Below are 14,526 nucleotides of genomic sequence, written 5' to 3'. Positions count from 1 at the left end.
TCAAAACTCTTATTTCCTGGCTCAACTGGAGACAAAGTAAGGGCTTCTCAGAGGCCAGAAATAATAAAAGATAAGATGAATCTATAATGGTAAGCTAACATTGGAAGTGGTGCTTGTTCTGGATATAGTTCCTGATCCTTGTGGCCTAGTGTCTGGGGATGGGAAAGAAAGCTGTGGACCCAAGTGAGGTGGGAAGTCACAACTGAGGCCTCCCTTTTTCTCTACCCAAATAAAGCCAGAACTTCCAAAGAATGACACTCTTGGTTGCCAAAAGAGGGGAACAAAAGTTGCCCTACCACTCAGAGAGACTGTTATTAAGTGCCTATCTTGGTTTTGGCTTTAGAGTGGAAACAAATGAAAAGTCTTTCCTGATAATTCTTTACTCAAAGCCCCTAAGTAATCAGGTTAGAGCCTAAATTTATACTACTAGTGTGATCCCCCCAAAATCAAGCCAAAAATGCAATTTAGGTGGGCTTACGTTGGTGGTGCCTGTAGGCACCTGAAAGAATCGAATGCAAATTCTTCTCAGAAGAGACACTTTATAAAAGAAAGTGTCCATCCTAGAAAAATTGGAGACCCATCTCATGTGCAGAGATACACATAGGCTCAAAATAAAGGGATGAAGGAAGATCTACCAAGCAAATGGAAAACAAAAAAAAGGCAGGGGTTACAATCCTAGTCTCTGATAAAACAGACTTCAAACCAACAGAGATCAAAAGAGACAGAGAAGGCCATTACATAATGGTAAAGGGATCAATTCAACAAGAAGAGCTAACTATCCGAAATAGATATGCACCCAATATAGGAGCACCCAGATTCATAAAGCAAGTCCTTAGAGACCTACAAAGAGACTTAGACTCCCACACAATCATAATGGGAGACCTTTTTTTTAAATTTTATTTATTTTTGTGAGACAGGGTCCCACTTTGTTGCCCAGGCTGGAGTGCAGTGGCACGATCTCAGCTCACTGCAAGCTCTGCCTCCCAGGTTCACACATAATTGAAGACTTTAACACCCCACCGTCAACATTAGACAGATCAACGAGACAGAAAGTTAACAAGGATACCCAGGAATTGAACTCAGCTCTGCACCAAGCAGACCTAATAAACATCTACAGAACTCTCCACCCCAAATCAACAGAATATACATTCTTCTCTGCGCCACGTCGCACGTATTCCAAAATTGACCACATAGTTGGAAGTAAAGTAGACCAATATCCCTGATGAACATCGATGCAAAAATCCTCAATAAAATACTGGCAAACCGAGTCCAGCAGCACATCAAAGAGCTTATCCACCATGATCAAGTGGGCTCCATCCCTGGGATGCAAGGCTGGTTCAACATACGCAAATCAATAAATGTAATCCAGCATATAAACAGAACCAAAGACAAAAACCACATGGTTATCTCAATGGATGCAGAAAAGGCCTTTGACAAAATTCAACAGCCCTTCATGCTAAAAACTCTCAATAAACTAGATATTGGTGGAACATATTTCAAAATCATAAGAGCTATTTACGACAAACCCACAGCCAATATCATACTGAATGGGCAAAACTGGAAGTATTCCCTTTGAAAACTGGCACAAGACAGGGTTGCCCTCTCTCACCACTCCTATTCACCATAGTGTTGGAAGTTCTGGCCAGGGCAATCAGGCAAGAGAAAGAAATAAATGGTATTCAATTAGGAAAAGGGGAAGTCAAATTGTCCCTGTTTGCAGATGACATGATTGTATATTTAGAAAACCCCATTATCTCAACCCAAAATCTCCTTAAGCTGATAAGCAACTTCAGCAAAGTCTCAAGATACAAAATCAATATGCAAAAATCACAAGCATTCTTATATACCAATAGCAGACAAACAGAGAGCCAAATCATGAGTGAACTCCCATTCACAATTGCTTCAAAGAGAATAAAATACCTAGGAATCCAACTTACAAGGAATGTGAAGGACCTTTTCAAGGAGAACTACAAACCACTGCTCAATGAAATAAAAGAGGACACAAACAAATGGAAGAACATTCCATGCTCATAGATAAGAAGAATCAATATCATGAAAATGGCCATATTGCCCAAGATAATTTGTAGAGTCAATGCATCCCCATCAAGCTACCAATGACTTTCTTCACAGAATTGGAAAAAACTACTTTAAAGTTCATATGGAACCAAAAAAGAGCCCGCATTGCCAAGTCAATCCTAAGCCAAAAGAACAAAGCTGGAGGCATCACGCTACCTGACTTCAAAATATACTACAAGGCTTCAGTAACCAAAACAGCATGGTACTGGTACCAAAACAGAGATATAGATCAAAGGAACAGAACAGAGCCCTCAGAAATAATACCACACATCTACAACCATCTGATCTTTGACAAACCTGACAAAAAGAAGCAATGGGGAAAGGATTCCCTACTTAATAAATGGTGCTGGGAAAACTGGCTAGCCATATGTAGAAAGCTGAAACTGGATCCGTTCCTTACACCTTATACAAAAATTAATTCAAGATGGATCAAAGACTTAAATGTTAGACCTAAAACCATAAAAACCCTAGAAGAAAACCTAGGCAATACCATTCAGGACATAGGCATGGGCAAGGACTTCATGTCTAAAACACCAAAAGCAATGGCATCAAAAGCCAAAATTGACAAATGGGATCTAATTAAACTAAAGAGCTTCTGCACAGCAAAAGAAACTACCATCAGAGTGAACAGGCAACCTACAGAATGGGAGAAAATTTTTGCAATCTGCTCATCTGACAAAGGGCTGATATCCAGAATCTACAAAGAACTCAAACAAATTTACAAGAAAAAAACAACCCCATCAAAAAGTGGGTGAAGGATATGAACAGACACTTCTCAAAAGAAGACATTTATGCAGCCAACAGACACATGAAAAAATGCTCATCATCACTGCCTATCAGAGAAATGCAAATCAAAACCACAATGAGATACCATCTCACACCAGTTAGAATGGCCATCATTAAAAAGTCAGGAAACAACAGGTGCTGGAGAGGATGTGGAGAAATAGGAACACTTTTACACTGTTGGTGGGACTGTAAACTAGTTCAACCATTGTGGAAGACAGTGTGGCAATTCCTCAGGGATCTAGAACTAGAAACGCCATTTGACCCAGCCATCCCATTACTGGGTATATACCCAAAGGATTATAAATCATGCTGCTGTAAAGACACATCCACACATATGTTTATTGCGGCACTGTTCACAATAGCAAAGACTTGGAACCAACCCAAATGTCCAACAACAATAGACTGGATTAAGAAAATGTGGCACATATACACCATGGAATACTATGCAGCCATAAAAAATGATGAGTTCATGTCCTTTGTAGGGACATTGATGAATCTGGAAACCATCATTCTCAGCAAACTATCGCAAGGATATAAAAACCAAACACCGCGTGTTCTCACTCATAGGTGGGAACTGAACAGTGAGAGCAGTTGGACACGGGAAAGGGAACATCACACACTGGGGCCTGTGGTGGGATCGGGGGAGGGGGAGGGATAACATTCAGAGATATACCTAATGTAAATGGTGAGTTAGTGGGTGCAGCACACCAACGTGGCCCATGTATATATATCTAACCTGCACGTTGTGCACATGTACCCTAGAACTTAAAGTATAATAATAATAATAACAAAACAAAAAAATAGATATACTTGAAGAAAGAAATAGTGAATGGGACGATGGATCTGAAGAAATTATATAGAATGTAACACAGGGAGACAGAGAGGTAGAAAATGTGAGAGATATTGGACAAGAGGTTATGCCACCATAACTGAGTAATAAAGTAACATTCCCAGTCATGAGACATATTGACATCTGCAGCTCCTGATGGGATGCACTGAGAAGGGCACAGTATCACTTCTATGATGTTCTTGTCCCAAAAAATGTGTAACCTGAATTGTCTTTATTTTTTATTTTTATTTTTTAGAGACAGGATCTTACTTTGTTTTCCAGGCTGGAGTGCAGCAGCATGATCATAACTCACTGCAGTCTTGAACTCCTAGGCTCAAGCTTCTTGAGTAGTTAGTACTCTAGATACACGCCACCATACCTGGCTCATTAAAAAAAATTTTTTTGAAGCGATGACATCTTGCTGTGTTGCTCAGGCTGGTCTCGAATTTCTGGGCTCAAGTGATGCTCCTGCCTCAGCCTCCCTAAATGTTGGGATTACAGATGTGAGCCAGCATGCCCAGCCTTACTCTGGAATCTTAAAAATATTGCTACCTGAGCCCTACCCAAGACCTATGTAGTCTGATAGGGTAGGTCGAAGGCATTTGTTTGTAAACAAAACATTTTTCCCAGGTGATTCTGAAGTATGTCTAGGGTTGAAAACTGTTGTGTATAGTTTTGTATTTCTTTCTTCCTATACATTGTTGTGTATAGTTTTGTATTTCTTTCTTCCTATACATTGTTGTGTATAGTTTTGTATTTCTTTCTTCCTATACGTTAGCCATTATGGAACTTGTAAAAGCACTTATTCATTAGATTATAAGATAATGTACGTAAGGGAAGTTTTTATTAAAATGTCTCTAGACAGACACCTCTATATAGATAGGTTTGTCTTATATACTTGAGGACATTTATGGACCTCTGTTTTGGACAGAGTAGGGGCCACAGCATAATCTGTGAGGAGAACTTCTTCCTGGCACATAGGATTGCAGATTATAGATTCCTTTGTTATGTTTTCCCCTTTCTATTTTAAAGGTCGCTATAGTCATCCTCCTTTGCTGCAAATCATAAATGAACATACTAAGGAGGTTTTAAATATGTTTTAGTTAGGTCTTAAAAAAATTAACAAATGTTTGGAATTGACAGTGCTTTTACCCTGTTTTTGTTTTGGGTTAGTGCTGCGCCCTCACTAGGTCTGGAATCTTTATAGTTTGAGACATCAGACTCGGATGAGGAAGGGTAAATCATGCTACTAGTGGGCCAGTTACTCTGTGGTTTTCTTATGAGACTGTGCTTTAAGGAAAAGGTAACCACGGAGCATATGGCATTGAGTTTGAGTCATCTGGAACTGGTTAGAAGTAAAATGTTTCTATTCCAGCATTCTCTGAATTTGTCGGCTTTTCATTATTTTATAGGAAGAATTCTAGCTTCTTATCCTGAGATGAGCTTGTCCCCAAATCTGGTTCCAATTTTTTGTTGTTGTTGTTGAGCACATTTCGCCATATGATATCACTATTGGCTGTAGGTTAAAAGTTACTTTGTAACTTAAACGTCAGAATTCAAACCACCAAGTATACACGGTTTTGTTCAGCCAGATTTTTAAATGAAATCTAATTTGAATTTTTGGCTAAAAATACTTTCCACATTTATCAAAGTGACACATGAACTGAAGAAATACAATGTATCTGAGTACCAGGTGTTATTGAATCTGGAATTGCAGGAGGGTAACAGAGCCAAAGGCAGTCCTTTCCCCAAATAGTCTAACGTATTCATGTTTGTCAAAAATGTGTCTACACAAAGTAATTGGTTCTCTTTTCTCTGTAGATTTCATCCTTTGTTGAAAAAGATGTCTTAGAGCCTATCAAGCACAGAGCTGGGTTTTGAGGGCATGGAAAATTCTGTTGATGCTTTTCTCTAGTTTTGGCTTTCATATGAGTTGTACATAGGGAGACTTACGAGGAGCATCCCAGTGGCTTTATCGTGTATCACTTGGCTACTTTTTCCCCACACTTCATTGTTGTAATGAAGGGAAAGGCAGTTGAAACCAGAAACCTACATCCCTTGCCAACTTAAGAGATAAAAGGAGATTTATCTCTTCTGCTTTCTACCTAGTGAGAAGGGGTCAGTGAGAAACTAGGCCAGGTGAGAAAACTGCTATCAGAGTTTAAGTTGCGTACTTCGATATGTTCTTCAGATCATACATCTTAGTTAACATAAAACAGGGACTAGTGGATAGTTTGTGTGAAATAGCATTTTCAGTCACCATTTTCAGTACTTAATATAGCTGGGTGAAATCATGCTGTGTAAGTGCTGCAGAACATAAATAATAAAGGAAATAAACACCTTAATTTTGTAACAAGTGAATGTCTAGGCTAATATTAAGGGTAGTATAGGATACCTTTGAAGCTTTTGAACGTACAGAAGTACATATGTAATTATTATGTATTGCTTAGACTTCTAGGCAGTTTGCCATTCATGTCTTTTTTGTCTCCAGATTGAGCTGTTTTGTCACTTTAGTAAGCATTTGAAACATAATTTTAAGTGTCATTCTACAAATGGTTCTTAATTGATTTATGACTAATGTCAGTATGAACTGCAGGTGTGTGCCGTGCCTTTGGACTTTTTGGTGTCTGTGTGTTCTGAACATAAATTGGCATTAGTATGTTGTGCACACAGTCAGTTTATCACAATCCATGGCCTCTGAGGAGCCAGAATTAGGGAATGTACAGATGATCTATATACCTTATATTATTTTCTGTCTCAGCCCTTTCCCAGAATTCTCAATAAAGCAGATTTCTCAGTTACTTGCTTTTATTTTTCCTTCCTCCCATTTTTTTTTTTTTTGGTAAATTAACAATGACAGATAAATGGAAATAAGGCAACTAGAAGAAAAGAGGATGAAAACAGGTGAAGATTCTTAGTTTTGGAATAAGCTAGGTTGGCTATATGTTGATACCATGTGTGCTTGGGTAGTAAATAGTTTTTTCTGCATGTTGTATTAAGCCATTATTTATCAAACACTAATTACTTTTTATGCACTAAACACTAGTCCAAGTATTCTATTTGATATATGGATTAATTCATTTGTTCCTCCTAGTGCCATGAGGCAGGTATTATTATTCCTAATTTACAGATGAGGAAACCAAAGACACAGCTAATGTGTGGCAGAGATCAGAATCACAATCTGCCTCTGGAGCCTTGGCTTAATCACTGATAGAGCAACAGCCACTCAGGCAGAGAAAAAGGAGTTGGCATTTACAGTTAGAGGAGTTAGGACTCTGGCAACTCTGCCCATTCCCCTAAAGCTTAGGATTGGCTGTGATAGGGGAAAGTAACTTATGAATTGACTGGATTGATGTAAGTATAACAGAAAAGAGAGATTGTACTCAAATTTACAGCCATGTTTTTTGACATTTAGAATAATCAGAGGATACTTTTCTGTAGTGAGAAACATACAAAGAGTTGTTCACACACATACCTTTTATATTAAACACTGACTCAGTGATGTCAGCAATCTAATTACTATAGAGTATCAGTTATCTAATACTGTGGAACAAACCACCCCAAAACCTAAAAGCTTAAGACAACAGCAGTTACTATTTTGGTAAAGAAATCTGCAAATTGGGCAGGGTTCAGGACAGACAGTTCTTCTTTATCTCCATGGAGTGTTAACTGGGGTGGCTTAGGTTGGAAGACCCACCTTCAGATTGGCTCATTCACATGGCCAGTAAGTTGGTGACAGCTTTCAGCTGGGACCTGAGCCTGGGATGTGGGCCAGGGTTCTTGGTTTTTCTTCATTTGGACCTCTCCACAGCTGCTTGGGTTTCCTCACAGTTTAGTGGCTGGATTCCAAGAATAAGCGTCATCTATTAGAATAGTGCTTGCTTTACAATTGCTTATTGAATGAATGAAAGAATCTCAGGTTGTTTTCTTGTTCATGTTGGCCCATTTGGCAAATAGCCACTGTAAAGTGCAGGTTTCTTCCCAGAGCATGGTAATCCTTGGCTCTGAGAACTGCTATTTAGAGGGTTCTTTTGTCTTGACTTGAAGGTCTGTTTCTTCATTTAATCACATTTATGTTTCTAATAAATTACCCTCAGTTACTACTAGGCTGCAAAAATCATCTCTGAACCATTCAATAAACAGAGAAGAGAAAACCTTTTTAAAATTTGGAAACTACCTTGAAAACTCCCCATTTTTTTCTCCTTTTAGCCTCAGTTGCATCGAAAGTTAACATAATGTTCTGTTCCTGGATCTGGAAATGGTGTAATAGTGACTTCATCACCTGCCATTCTTGAGTTGTGGGTTAGTTTCCCTAAAATGTAGATCTTGACAAGAGGCAGATGGTGCACAAAGTTTATTTATTTTTTGAAAAAGGAATACCTCTTATGAACCAGGAACTAGAACACCCCTTAGCTTACATTCTAGCGAGAAGAGAGACAATAAACATAAGTAAAATGAGAAAATTATAAATTCTTTGAACAAAGGGATAATGTATAGTAGGGTAAATGGTTTTACACGTGGAAGGGTGGTTGTTGGGACTGTAGTTTTATTTACTTATTTTTAATTTTTTTGAGACAAGGCCTTGCCCTGTTCCCCAGGCTAAAGTACAGTAATACAATCACGGCTCACTCAGCCTTGACCTCCCGAGCTCAAGCGATTGTCCCACCTCAGCCTCCTGAGGAGCTGGGACCACAGGCACACTCCACCACACCCAGCTAATTATTGTATTATGATTATTATTATTGTAGAGATGACGTTTCACTATGTTGCCCAGGCTGGTCTCAAACTCCTGGGCTGAAGCAGTCTGCCCACCTTGGCTTCACAAAGTGCTGGGATTACAGGTGTGAGCCACTGTTCCCTGCCAGGACTGTAGTTTTAAATGGTGATCACTGTAAGGCCGGTGTTTGAGCCAAGGCTTAAAGGAGAGGAGAGGATTAGCCATGTGGATATCTGAGGAAGAACAGCATTCTTGGCAGAGGAAACGGCCATTGCAGGGATCCTGGGGTGGAAATGTGTCTTGCATGTTCAAGGAAAAGCAAGGTGGTTAGTGTGGCTTTGCTAAAGTTAGAGTAGTAGGAGATGATGTCAGAGAGGTGAGATACAGGGAGAGGTCAATTGAGGTAAGACTTCTGTCATTTTAAAGATTTGGGCTTTTACCATGATAGAAATGGGAAGCCATCAGAAGGTTTTGAGCAGAGGTGACATAATAATCTGACCTAGATTTTAAAAGGATCACTTTAGTTACTATGTTGCCACTAGCCTGAACCTGGTAGGCAGGAAGACAAGTGTCCTGCTCTGTGTCATCTTTGGGCTTTATAAACCATGTTCCCATCTATTGTCTCATTTGAATCTCAGGAAAACCTTGTGAAATATTTGTTATTTTTCATGTTTTACATGTGAGGAATTGGAGGCTTAGAGAAGTTGACCAAGTATCCCAGACATACTCAAGTGACGAGTCTCAGAGTAACATCTTGAACCCAGATCTCCTGTCTCCAAATTTTGTGCTCATTCCACTATTTCACATTAAAACATGAAGATCTCCATGCTCTTTTCATCTTAAAGTAATTTCAGCTTTTTGTGTGTGGCTCTCCAAGCCACAGAGCAGCAGCAGCTTTTGAGGATAAGAAGCAGTTTCTTTTAAGGATAAGAAGCACTATGATTCTTACCTGGTAAGATGGCTTGAATTCGAAATTGACCTACTTGTACCATAAGGAAGCAGGTTTTCAAGGAGTAGAATGGACTTGGAGATATGCCATTTTTTGTTCAGCTACTTGGTATGAAGACTGAGTATCTGAAACCACACTGTAAGGATTAAGTGGCTTCATAAATAATCTAAAACAGTTGTTGGCTTTTAGAATTTAATAAATGAAAAAGTAAGGTAACAATTCTTATAATACTTTTTCCAGACTTTCGGGGAAATTGAAATCATTTGTGTTTTATTAATCCATGCTTTTCAGGACCAGTGGCCCATAATATGAGCAAGGTTTATTGGTGTAATGATTATTTTCTGGCTTAAAACTACTGTTACTCTGTGGACTAGCATGTTTCTGATCATAGAGACATAGAAACTTCTTCAGTTTTCTTAATATTTGTAGCTTGTTTTAAACGTACTGAATAGAACCTGATTTAAGCAATTATACAAAGTTTGGTTAGATTGCTTTATTAATATTATGAACTAGAAACAGTCACCAAATGTGCATTCATTATACTAACCCTTACTATGACTGAGTCATTTCTTTGAGTTCTTGGAAATTTAATTTTTCTAAAATTAACAAAAGGGGACATTTGAATGATGCAAAAGCACTCATGGCAAGAATCTAAAAGTTCATATAAATAATAATTTTCTCATACTCTTTTATACATTTGACCATTACAAGAACTGTCAAATTCCTTTCAATATTTGCGATGTCACAGTTGTACTAAAACAATATTGAATTCTGGCAGTGAAATGAAGTTCTTACCTGTCTTTCAGATGTTAATAAAAATAAGGGCATTACAAACCTGTAGTTATTCAGATGGTTAAAATTAGTTTCTGTGGGTTGTTTTATAGAGTTCAAGTATTTAAATTTTTTTTTTAGCTGAATTGGACAATCAACTTGTCTGTAATTTAGCTTAAGAGAAATTCCATTTTAAGACAAAAAAACTACAGGGAATGGAGGCCAAAAAATAATAACAACCAAAAACAAACAAGTGAAAAACGTTAAAAGATTCTTAGCAGAATTTATTAATATATTACCTCTTCGAAATATTCTAGCCAATGGATAGATAATAAAATTGAGACCCACAGACTATTTGGATCCTAAATTTTGCTTCATCATGACTCCCTTGTTGAAAATACTTTATTGACTCTGTATAATGTAAATAAGATAATTTTTGTGAAGCTCATTGAATGTGTCTGAGCTCCTTGACTCAAAAAAGGCTAAAAGTTACTGAAATAGCTATGGTTAAGGGTATATTGTCATTACAATGGATAATCATTACCAAAGTGGGCACTGGGAAAAATAGTGACCACTTATGAGCCAAACCAATTAACATTAAAACTGATTTTCAGTAAGTACAGCTGCTAAGTGATTATAGAGCAGCCTGGATACAGATGGGATAGACTACACAGATAGATAAGCTCAAAGCATTTGCCTGTTAACAGCCATGAATTGTGAGTTGAAATGCCAGTTTTCATAGTGTTAGTAAAATCATTAAAAGAACAATGATTAGTAGAAGAATTCTTTACAAACTTTAAAATATCAATAGTTCTGAATTAATTCAATTTATAAATTATCCATAAGTCATACAAATAGCCACTTTTTACCCTTTCATGTCCCTCCAAACTCCCCCAGTCCCTATTTCCAAACTATCCACTTCTGTTGAATCCATTGTAAAAATGTGTACCTTTTAGGGAACTGAGATAGGAAAGATGTGAAAAACAGAGTTAGTTTAGAATAATGGTTCTCAAACATTGGTAAAGTCACCTAGACTAGTACAACCACTGTGGAAAACAGTGTGGAGATTCCTTAAAGAACTAAAAGTAGAACTACCATTTGATCCAGCAATTCCACTACTGGGTTTCTACCCAGAGGAAAAGAGGTCATTAAACAAAAAAGATATTTGCTCATTCATATTTATAGCAGCAAAATTTGCAATTGCAAAAATGTGGAACCAACCCACATGCCCATCAATTAACAAGTGGATAAAGAAACTGTGGTATATATATATGATGGAATACTACTCAGTCATAAAAAGGAATGAATTAATAGCATTCGCAGCAACTTCGATGGGATTGGAGACTATTCTAAGTGAAGTAACTCAGGAATGGAAAATCAAACAGCGTTATATTCTCACTCATAAGTGGGAGCTAAGCTTGGGATATAGGTGCACCAAAATCTCACAGATCACCACTAAACAACTTACTCATCTAACCAAATGCCACCTGTTCCCCCAAAAACCTATGGAAATAAAAAATTTTTAAAAAGGATAATTATTCATCCAGTTTTTGGTGAACCAGTGAGTGACAGTGGTTATAGTAGTGGTGGTTTAAATCAAGGAATAAATGTTTGCAAAGTGAAAGGAGCACATCCTACCACACAGTTCAAAAGCAATCACAAATATGGCAGGCTTGCTGAGAGCTTTCATACATCATTTATTGTCATGCACTTGTATGATTATTGTATACTGTACACATTTTTATTTTACAATGATTTGTATTTTCCAATGCGTTTATTGCAGTTCAGGGTGGTAGGTGGCTGGAGCCTATCCTGGCAGCTTGGCACACAAGTCAAGAATTAACCCTGGACAGGGTGCCATCCCTTTGAAGGGTGCACTCACACATGTTCCCCACACTCATTCAGACTGGGGCCATTTAGACATGCCAGTTAACTTAACATGCACATCTTAAGGAGGAAACCGTGGGAGGAAACTGGAGTACCCACAGGAAACTCATGCAGACTTGGGGAGAGTATGCAAACTCCACACAGACAGTGACCTTGGCTGGGAATTGACTTTTTTTTTTGTCATCAGTGTTATCACAAAATGACATTGCATGAACCAGCATTATTTGAAGACTTGCTGTAATCTGATTTTTTGTATCTTTCATCTTTGAGTCATTAGCACCAAATATAGTTCTTGGAACATAATAGGTATTTACTACATGAATAAATTAATGGATGAATCATTCATTCTGGGAAATGTGGTCAACATAGTGCAGTGATGGAATTCCAATCCTGAATCCAAATCCTGACTTTCTTAGTTATTTAGAGCATAAACTTGGGCAAACTGTTTAAACTCTTTGAGCCTCAACTTCCTTTGAGCCTTCATTCCTTAATACATAGTAGGTACTCAAAAGTGGTAGCTACTGTTAAAATATACTGTATTTGCATCTTAGAAGAGCATTTAACATTCTTGTGATATCTTTATGGTCAAGATGGGAAATTTTGATCTAGGTGATATTTCAGTTAATTCATAAGTAGATAAACCTACATTTTTACAGATTTAGAAGGAGCTTTTTATTTTAATAACAACTCAGTACAGGATATTGATGGCATGCTGATACTTTCTTGGAAGAATTTCTTTTGCTACTGAGGAGCCTAAAAGTTCTTGATTGATTAGTAGGCAAGTATTTTTAAAGGAATTGATATAAATTATTCAGCTGGATCCTAAAACTCAGTTACATAAATTCAGCATTGAGGTGGGATAGGAAGAGAAGCAAAAGTCGTGGTTCAAAATCAGTTTGTGTGAAAGGACTTAGGGTTTTAATTACACTGGGCTCAATATAAATAGAGTATAATATAACTGCCAGGAAAGCCTATGCGATATTAGACTGCATCAGTAGAACAACAGTGTCTAGAACAAATGGTGGAATTATCCTTTTCCATTCTGTAGTGGTCATACTACCTAAGAAGTACTGTGGCCAATTCTGGACATTACCTCTGAGAAGCATATTGATAGGAGAGTGACCAAATATGCTAAAGGAACTTCAGACTATGCTGTAAAGAGGAGTATGTGAAAGAATCAAGAAACTATAATCTTGAAAAAGAAAGCCTGGGGTAAGGGGGATGTTGGATGTCTTTGGACATTAGAAGAAGGCTTACTTAGACTTGTTCTGGATGGCCACAGAATCCAGAACTAGTATCAAAAGGTGGAAGTTTTTTTGTTTTTTGTTTTTTAAAAAGGAAGCACATTTCTAGTTAAAACAAGGGGAAACTCTTAATAATTAGGATGGTAGAGATACTGGAGGGATCAGGGAGTGAGTACTTCCACCAAACAGGAACATTAGTATATGGATATTTCACTAATAACAATAGCGGGGTCAGTAGGGGTTGAATTAATTGAGATTCTCTAAACTTAGGGGAAAGTTCTTAACTTTGATTTTATTCATAGCTTACTTTCATAAGTAGAATTTTTGGCACCATGCTTGAAAGAAAAAGTAAACACTTTTTTTTTAAAGTTAGTTTCCAAAAGAAGAAATAAAATTTCTTAGTTATCATCACACTCTTCATTTGACTTCCCTCCCAAATTGCTATTGTTTTCTGCTTCTCTCATGTTTTCTTAAATACTCATCAGGGTGACTTTTCTTAAGTTTAGACAGACATTCCACTAGGTCTCTTACCTCATTTGTGGCAAGGTTTATATTGATGTGTGACTGCTCAGGTAAACATTTAGTCTGAAAGATACAACTGTGACAAAATATAGCCTCAGTTGTAGCAAAATTAAATGTTACACAATGGCTTTAATTGGTGGTACACCTTTGAAGAGTTTGCAGTATTCCCAAGTGCTACAGCATGCCATGTGAGAATCACTGGGTAGCAATGATTTCTGGGGGTGAAGAATTGAGGAGAATGGAAAATACATTAAGGGATCAGAAAAATATTCTAGAGAGATGTGTCTGCTCCCCGTTTTCCCCCAACGCTGATTTCCCCAAATTTGGAGGCAAACTACTATTATCTCAAAGAACTGCTTTTCCTTTAGAACCACAGTCTCCTTAACTACCCTTTTTCATTAGCCTTACTTTCCTCTTGCATTTTATCCCTCCAAATAGAATCTTTTGTGCTTCTCTAGGGAGATTCCCTTTGTGTTGAATTTTAAGAAGTAGTTTATCCCTCCAAATAGGAGCTTTTGTGCTTCTCTAGGGAGATTCCCTTTGTGTTGAATTTTATGAGTAGTGTAAATTGTGTGGGTTGCATCATAAAACAAATTGCGAACACACAGACAAAGTCTTATTGATGAGCCAAGTTCCTAAGCACTATTAATGAGTTAAAAGTGTTAATTAAGGCGGGGCGCAGTGGCTTACGTCTGTAATCCCAGCACTTTGGGAGGCCAAGGCGGGAGGATAGCTTTAGCTCAGG

The 14,526-nt window shown here is 37.7% G+C and overlaps 1 protein-coding gene across 3 annotated transcripts in view; it reads left to right on the top strand.

Annotated features, from left to right (window-relative positions):
• The window catches only part of ATF6 (activating transcription factor 6), a 226,788-nt gene that overhangs the window by 70,360 nt on the left and 141,902 nt on the right, over nt 1-14,526 (top strand). The gene's annotated exons all lie outside the window — the stretch shown is intronic.

The sequence above is a fragment of the Hylobates moloch genome, unplaced genomic scaffold (genome assembly GCF_009828535.3).
Source record: "Hylobates moloch isolate HMO894 unplaced genomic scaffold, HMol_V3 SCAFFOLD_8, whole genome shotgun sequence".
In the NCBI taxonomy this organism is placed as follows: Eukaryota; Metazoa; Chordata; class Mammalia; order Primates; family Hylobatidae; genus Hylobates; species Hylobates moloch.
The sequence above is the reverse complement of the archived record's forward strand: the minus strand, read 5'-3'. Positions and strand labels throughout refer to the sequence as shown.